This window comes from Loxodonta africana, chromosome 7 (assembly GCF_030014295.1).
Source record: "Loxodonta africana isolate mLoxAfr1 chromosome 7, mLoxAfr1.hap2, whole genome shotgun sequence".
Taxonomy (NCBI): Eukaryota; Metazoa; Chordata; class Mammalia; order Proboscidea; family Elephantidae; genus Loxodonta; species Loxodonta africana.
Window position 1 is genome coordinate 81,284,728 of NC_087348.1, and position 8,950 is coordinate 81,293,677.

Here is an 8,950-nt window from a genome sequence, read left to right on the forward strand (position 1 = left end):
ACTTATATACATGGGTCTGTTTTAAGCTTCCTATTATATCCATTCTTTTACCCTAGGCCCAATTATTTTATTTACTATGGTTTTGTAGCATGTTTATTCTCTGGCAAGGTATGACTTGAATCATTTTTAAAACTCACTTCCCCTTGGTGAAACTTTGATCTTCCATATACATTTTAAAATAACTTTTACCAAAGTCCTTTGAAAATCTTTTTGGAATGTTTCTTGAAATTACATGGAGTTATCAATTAATTTGGGAGAATGACATCTTTAAAATGTTCATGTGTTCATTCGTTATATATAATTTAACTCTCCATTTAATCAGATATTCACTAATATACTTTAAACACAATTTTAAAATTGTATTCGTAAAGGTTTTAGGCATTCATTATTATGCCAATTTCTAGACATTAATAGGTTTTTATTGTAAATGACATGTTAATTTCTAATATTTTAGATGGATTTTGCTGATTTAAAGGAAACTATTGATATTTTAGAAGTCCTTGGGTGGAACGAATGATTAAGCTCTCAGGTACTAGCCAAAAGTTGACAGTTGGAATACATCCAGAGGCACCTCCTGGGAAGACAGGCCTGGCGATCTGCTTTCAAAAAGTCACAGCCTTGAAATCCCTTAGCCATGAGTCGGAATCAACTCAAAAGGCAACTAACAACAGTAACATTGATATTTTAAGTTGATCTTTCTTCTGGATATCTTGCAGAATATATGATTAGTTCTAAAAAAAATCATTCATTCTTTTTACTGATCATATCATTTATGAATAATCTTTTACTCTGACCCTTAAAATTCTCCTCTTTTTTCCTCCGTATATTGGCTTCTCAGAGCCTCCTCTTTTATGTTAAACAAGAGCAGTGATAAAGTGTTCTCACCTTGCTCTTGATCTCAAAATAAATGCTTTAGAAGTTTCACCATTATGAGGATTATGAGATATTTGATAGATGACCATCATTAAGTTAAAGGATTTCCTTGTTTTCACAAAGCTTTTTTTAATTATAAATAGGCATTGAATTTTATCAGTTTTCCTCCATCTTTAGAGGTAACCATATAATTTGATGCATTAGTCCATTAATATGGTAAATTATATTGATAAATTATCTATTCTTAAAATTATTATTACCTCCTTAGGATAAAACTTAATAGATCAAAATGTATCATTTTTTATCATTATACCATTAGATTCCATCAATGAGTATTTTGTTAGGATTTTCATGTTCATAAATGAAAAAGGCCAGTATTTTTTTTTTTTTGGAACCTGCCATTATTTGATTTTAGACACAAGATTACAATAGCCTCTTAAAATAAATTGGTGTAAATTTCCCTCTTTTTCTGTTATCTTAAAGAATATATACAAGGTAGAGATTATCTATTTCTTGAAATTTTAGTAGAACTTCCTTATGAACCTTGAGTATCCTGGAGCTTTTGTTGGGAAGAGTTCTGATTAATACTTTAACTTTTTAATTGTTATTCGTATACTTAGGTTTTCTATTACTTGCTGTTACTGATATATTTATATTATTGATAGAAACCAATTTTACATTTCTTCCACATTTTCAAATTTGTTACCATAAAAATTATTCAGAAATTATATATAATTTTGTTATCTTATCTGGCAGAACCTGATATCTGCCTATCTAACACCTAATCCCATCCCACTATTATCCCCCTCCTCTCCTTCCTTGATGGAAAAAAAAAAAAAGAAAACAATGTATTTCAGGTGTTTTATCTCCTCATGTTCTTATAGAAAAATTTTCCTCTCAACCCAAAACAGCTAATCATGACAAATCCAATCCTGTAGTGGAGACTGTGTGACATTTGGAATCCCCCTTCAGGACCTAGTCACTCTTTCCCCCAGTTACTGCAGAGCTGGCTACTGACAGCTCTCAGCCCTGTTCCTATCAAGACATAGGCATTGGCAAAAGGAAGCTGCTTCCTCCAAGATTATGCTTCCTCTCTGGGTAACTCCAATCCAATGACTAGTTAATAAGAAAGGAAAAGGACCTGGCACACATGACTCAATTTACAAAACTGTGAGGGGCCATCCCACAGATTACTATCGGATGTGAGAGTTCTTGTTTTTGTTTCATTTCCTCAAATATTTTGGGGTAACTTTCTCCTTGGCCTTGGGTAGTTACCTCATATGGATGCGTGGATCAGTACTCTGCTGAATACTCAGGGGGACCCTCTACAGATCTTCAGAGTTCTCTCCTCGTGCAGTTCTCTTTTCTCCAATATGCTGTCCTGCCATCTCTAGCTGTTTTGGTCTTTCCTGACTCCACCATCTTCTCTTCAACACTGGAAGACCATCAATATCCATGTGGGTTCATCCTTCCTATGATGTAGCCTGGAACCTCTCTCCTGTAAGCTGAAGGAATCTTTCTCCAATAAGTAGGACTCACCTCATTTCTTTTCCATTTCTCAGAGATCACTGTCCTTCTTTGCCTGATGTTCAATGTCTTGAAAGCCACTATCTCTATATTTTGTCCTTTTTTTTTTTGTCAGTTATTTAAGTGAAAGGATAAATCCAGTCCCTGTTCCTCCATCTTAGTGAGCAAAAGTCTCTCTTAACTAAATAAAACCATGCTGGACAAGCAGCTGAAAGCACCATCCAACTCCTGAGTCCTCTGTGTCCCTAAGTGTTTGTCTGGTGGTTGCATAAAGCCTCGTCTCCTCCCCACAGTCAGAAAAGCTTTGTTTCACAGCTAAAGGTTTAGATTTATAGGATAACTATTCGTCATAATGAAGGGGAATACATCTCTGAGGAAACCTAAGGCCACAGTGATTTGGGGAATCCAAATGATTCCTAAGGAATTTGAAGAGAATAGATTTTAGGGTTAGGGGAAGGGCAGAAGTGGACAGAAATGGGAAATCAAGTGAAATGTGACAAATTCAGAACTTTCAGGATTAAGAATAGCATTTAGATTTTTTTTTTAAAAAAGTCCACCAAAACATTCTACCTTATGTATGGAGACAATAGAATGTGTGCTACAGTTAATCTGAGGGTCTCAGGGAAGAACTTCTAACTGTTAGCCTTTTCTCACAAGGTTGAGCAAAGATAGCAGCATGACCAGGCCTCCAGACTAATTGCTTTTGGTTCTGGGAAGCCAAATCTCTGTTCTCATCTGCAAGAGTAGAAGCTGAATATTACTTAAGAATCAAAATCCTTAACAACCAAAGTCCAATGACACAGGCTTCTCATTATACAAGCTTAAAACTTTGATCATCTTTGACTCTTCTCTCTCATGTACTGCACACATCCCACTGATAACCAAGTTCTGCACATTTTTTCAAAAATTTGTTTTTAAAATTCTTTTCTAATCACTTTTTATGCCCTTTGAGGTTAAAGGAATCAAGCAGATCACAGTCTCTCCACCTTCCACCAAGTTCTTGTTATACTTCAGTCCTGTATCATATATACCATTTTCTAATATTTGCAATTTGCCATTCATGAAATATTTCATAGAATAAAAATGTATATATATTATTTTTTTTATTCATGAAATATTTCATAGAATAAGGTTGCATTTGATGAAAACAAGGAACTAAACCAAAAACCAAACCTGCTGCTTTCAAGTCAATTTCAACTCATAGTGACCCTATCGGACAGAATAGAGCTACCCCCATAGGGTTTCCAAAGAGCAGCTGGTGGCTTTCAACTGCTACCCAAATTGATTAGCAGCTGAGCTCTTAACTACTGCTGCAGCAGGGACAAGTACTTTCTAAATTTCAAATGCCTTTAATTGAAGAAGTTTGGAATCTACTCAGCAGAAACAGTGCTTAAGGACCACTTAATAGAGTGGCCCTTGTTTTTTACCCAGTAGAATTTTGCAGTGAGAATCAGGTGAGGTTCTTGGATGGCTTGAGCCCTCAATTTTCTATTGCCCATGTAAATAATGACGTCACTGCCTTCCACCTGCGCTGATATGTTTACTCACCTATTTTCACTAGATTTTGATGTCCAGAAGCCTTAACAATATGCAAGGTTTACATTCTATTCACTCAGGACTCTTGGGCTCAACTATAGCCAATATGAGGCCTGGTTTTGAGTACACACAATGTCCTCTATACCACCTCAGGCAATTTCCACACTTTCCACATTGCTGTTACTTTTCTGATTCCCTACCTCTCCCTCCATAAGATCCTCAGAGTTCTGGTCTTCCATAGAGAGTTTGAGGGGTTTGAGGTAGGAAAGAAGGCTTCTTTCTGACATTGGCTGTTACTGTTTTGAATATTATCTTTTTGTGTCAGAGGGGTCCACAGTCATAATCCAAAAAAGATAGTGCCATCTCTGGGCTCTGGGCTTAACTTATTTCTTCCTGACTCTGAAAAGAGAAGTCTAAAGAAAAGATATCTATACGAACAGAAGGTTCACAAAAATGACACAGAGTTATGGTCTAAAGAGCATATCTAGGACTCCGATTGCATCTGAAGAAGGAGTGCTGCATCATGGAAAGGATCTGGAGTCAGGTAGGCTCGAACTTGAATTGGTGCCTCACCATTCACCAAACGTGACCTTTGTCAGTATTTCTCCCTCAATTTTTGTTTCATACTGTATAAAGTGGAATAATAATCCCTGCCCTGCAGAATTACTATGAAGATGGAATGATTTAAATATGCAAAACTCAAAACACAAAATTAGGTACCTAGGAATATTAGTTACCTGAACTAGGCTAATGAACTTTGATCCAGTACTAAGAGATCCACCATGATTTCTAATACTAGAAGAACAACAGAGTGGGTAAGAAATACTTATCAATTCAAGCACTGCTTTACTGTCTGTAATCACGTATTTGAAATAGAAACAGAAGAAATGGTAATAATGGTTTCTATAGAAAGTCCTTCTATGTATTCAAAGCCCCCTCTGCAGCATCTCTGAAACCCCTGCTTTAACTCTTTGGCCTGAACCCCTTATACAATAGGGTTCAAGGCAGGGGGGATGAGATGATGAAGAACATTGAGCAGGATGAGGATTCCCATGGGGACACTGTTTTTGGCCATGTTTGTCAGCACCACAACCAGCAGAATGGTGCTGAAGAAGAAGATGCGGATGAAGTAGGAGCTGCTCATGCTCAGAGCCTTGACTACAACAGCCCGCTCACCCCAGAATCTTAGGACAGCTCTTAGAATGAAGGTGTAGGAGAGGAATATGAGGATGAAATCAGATCCCCGCAAGGTCCAGCCAACCACAATTGGTTAATTTTGTTAAAGGTGAAATTGTTACAGAAAAGTCTGGACAGAGACAGGTTGGCACAGACGCAGTTCTCGATGGCATTTTTCCCACAATAATGGAGCCAGGCAAAGAGAATGGGAACAGGTACAAGCAGCAAAGTGTTCCAAGCCATATTGAAGACACTAGCTGTCTTACTTATCTACTGCTGCTATAACAGAAATACCACAAGCAGATGGCTTGAACAAAGAGAAATTTATTTTCTCACAGTCTAGGAGGCTAGAAGTCCTAATTCAGGGTACCAGCTCCAGGGGAAGTCTTTTTCTCTCATTGCTCTGGGGGAAGGTCCTTGTCACTAATCTTCCCTGGTCAAGGAGCTTCTCAGTTCAGGGACCCTGGGTTCAAAGTATTCCCTCTTCTCCTGGCTCTTGGTGGTAAGATATCCCCCTGTCTCTCTGCTTGCTTCTCTCTTTTATATCTCAAATGAGATTGGCTCAAGACACAATCCAACCTTGTAGATTGAGTTCTGCCTCATTTAACGTAACTGCCACTAATTCTATCTCATTAACATTGTAGAGATAGGATTTACAACACACAGGAAAAGCACATCAGATGACAAAATGGTGGACAATCACACAATACTGGGAATCATGGCCTAGCCAAGTTGACATATGAATTTTGGGGGATGCAATTCAATCCATAACACTAGCCTTAGCCACAAATTGGTCAGTGATGATGGATGAGTACCTCAGTTGGTTGCAGATGGCCAAGTAGCATTCATAGGCCATGACCATAAATGTTCAGGATTCCATGGGGAAGAAACTGTTCATGAAAAACATCTGGAGGAAGCAGACAGAGAAGCTGATAGGCCTGAGGTCAAACCAGAAGATGGCCAGGGCCTTAGGGATGACGGTGAGGCAGAGCATGATATCCAGCAGGAATAGGAGGCTGAGCAGGTAGTACATGGGCTCATGTAGGGAGGCCTCCAGCTGGGTGGTGATCAGGAGGTTGGCATTGGCCACCACGGCCAGGAGGAAGAGGAGGCTGAGGAGCAGGGACAGCCAGTGCTGCCAACTCTGGTAGTTAGGGAAGCAGATGCAAAGGAATTTAGAGATTGGAGCAATGAGGAGTTGCTATGTAATGATATGAGATAAATTCTAAGCTGAAGAGATTTCACCTGGGTTTATGTATAGTAAGAAGTAGTGGTTAAGAGCTATGACTGTTAACCAAAAGGTCAGCAGTTTGAATCCACCAGACACTCCCTGGAAACCCTATGTGGCACTTCTACTCTGTCAAAGTACAGCTATTTTAGTAGCTATATTCTATTCAAAGCATAGCTTTGAAGCGGAATCGATGGCAACAGGTTTTTTTTTTTTTTTTTTTTTTTTGGTTTAATAGACAAGAATTAGGCCAATACAAAACAAAGCTGTCAAAATATCTGCTAGCACCTACTCAACCAGGAATTATAAAATCTACCCTAAATGAAGACAAATTATAGTGAATATAAATGGGAAAGGGTGGCTTGGCAATTTTTTTCTAAAGTTAAGCTGGAAAAACAAATAAGACCAAACTGAATCCCATGCCGTTGAGTCAATTCCGACTCATAGTGACCCTATAGGACAGAGTAGAACCACCCCATAGAGTTTCCAAGGAGTGCCTGGAGGATTTGAACTGCCATCCCTTTGGTTAGCAGCCATAGCACTTAACCACTACACCACCAGGGTTTCTGGCCAAAAAGTTTAAAAGGAAATTAGTGAGAAGGATTAACCTCACCAAGCACACCACAAAACAAAACAACAACAACAAAAAACCTATGGCAAGTGATACTGAAGAGTTTTACTGACAAACCAAATTGTTAAAGATCAACTCCACAGGCCAGGCGCACTCACTAATTTACAGAATAATTTCATATTAAAAATGGTGTCATAAAATTATCTTTAACTATAGGTCTTACAGGTCTTATTAGTAAGCATTGCTGTCATTCTGTGTAACATAGTGCTAAAACTCACGGTTTTCTCACTTTTTATCATACAAGAAAATAAAGTTGCAATGAAAAATGTATGATATACTCCCAAATCCTATTATAATCTAAGAGAAAATAAAAGTAAAAAATTGATTAAACTCTGGCTTCTCATTGTACCTCTCCCACCACTCATCCTGAGCTTACTTAACCATGCCGGCACAAGCGCAGTCAACGTTCCAATAGAAAGTTATGCTCAAAAGCAGGCTGTTTTCATTAAAATTTATGACCAACCATTGCAAATGAGCACTTAATAAGCATGTACAGTATAATAATCTCCAGTTGATTCACTCTTTCAACCAGGGAAAGGAATTTTTCAAATTTTCTAAATCCTTCTCACAGCTGATGGCTTCTCCAATTTCTTCACAAAAACAGCACGGGCCGTTAGATGGTAAGTTCCTCAATTTCTAAGATGCACTCATAAACCCATCAACATCTATATGCCCTGGTCCTCCTCTTTTCATGTAGTAGAAGTGAGGATCTACCCAACCTCCCAATATCAATCCCTCTATCTGTGATTTAGATTCCACCCACCCTGACCTTCTTAGGAACCTCATTACATATTCAAATTCTCCTTCTCTAGATCCTTCCTGTGGATATTTAAAATGCTCAAGTTTCTCATATCTTGATACATTTTTTCATCTATCCCTCATTCCCATTTGGTTGGTGTAAAGACCATGAGTTCAGCTTTTGACAAATATACCAAATCTCTCTCTTCTTCCCCTTTCTTTCACACCCAAATTTAAGAGACTAGAAGAAGTAAAACCAAAAATAAAAACCTGAAACCCATTGCCATTGAGTTGATTGCAACTCATACCCACCCTATATAACAGAGTAGAACCGCACCATAATGTTTCCAAGGAGCAGCTGGTGGGTTTGAACTGCCCACCTTTTGGTTTGCAGCCACAGCTCGCCATAGCTCTTAACCACTATACTACGAGGGCTCCAGAAGAAGTAAAGAGACTTCAAATGATAACTAAAAGTAGAGAAACTGTTGGCTTCAATAGTCCAGATGAGAAGTTGACAGTGTGTGAATAAATGTGGGTCTGATAACAGAAAGAAAGGGACTATTTTAAAGGTAGAAATATACGGCATAGACTGAATTTAGACAGAGTAATTATAAGGAAGAGAGGGTAAAGAATTATAAAATTGCATTGTCTCTTCTAGCTTAAGTGTCCAAGTAAATTCCATAAAACAGACCACAGGCTTTGAAAAGATCTGGGGTATGTCGTGGAGGCAGAGATGATGGATCGAGTTTGGTATGTTGATTTCATGAAGTTTGGAAGTTACCAAAATATATATGACTATGATCTGTTCATTGAAGCAGTTTGTATTCACTAGAAAGCTCAGAGCTAAGTATAGAGAACTAGAAATTAGCAACACATAGTGTATAGTTCAAACAAAACATATGATTGGCTGCATGGGAAAGAGATAAAAACTAGGACAAGGAGGAGAAAGCCTGTTTCTGTTATATATGAATCCTGTCTAATAGAGGATACTTGCTGTCTTAAGACTGCTCTTCTGGAACATGTTGAAATTTTCCTCACCGAGTAAGATTATGGACCTACTACCCAGTGTCATATTAAACTCAAAAATCCATTTCCATCCCAGGACCACACTCTACTTCTCTGGGATCCCTAAATGGCTTTTCTGGGCAGAGTAGATGATTTCAATCACGTGCTTTCATTACATCTCAGTCCCAAACCAGCTGATAGTTTGGAATGCTGGGACCTGGAGTCTGATGAAATGA

At 38.2% G+C, this 8,950-nt stretch overlaps 1 pseudogene; it reads right to left on the reverse strand.

Moving 5' to 3' along the window:
- Window positions 1–4,679: 4,679 nt before the first annotated feature.
- On the reverse strand, window positions 4,680–6,059 carry LOC135231713 (olfactory receptor 56A1-like; annotated as a pseudogene).
- Between the last annotated feature and the right edge of the window lie 2,891 nt (window positions 6,060–8,950).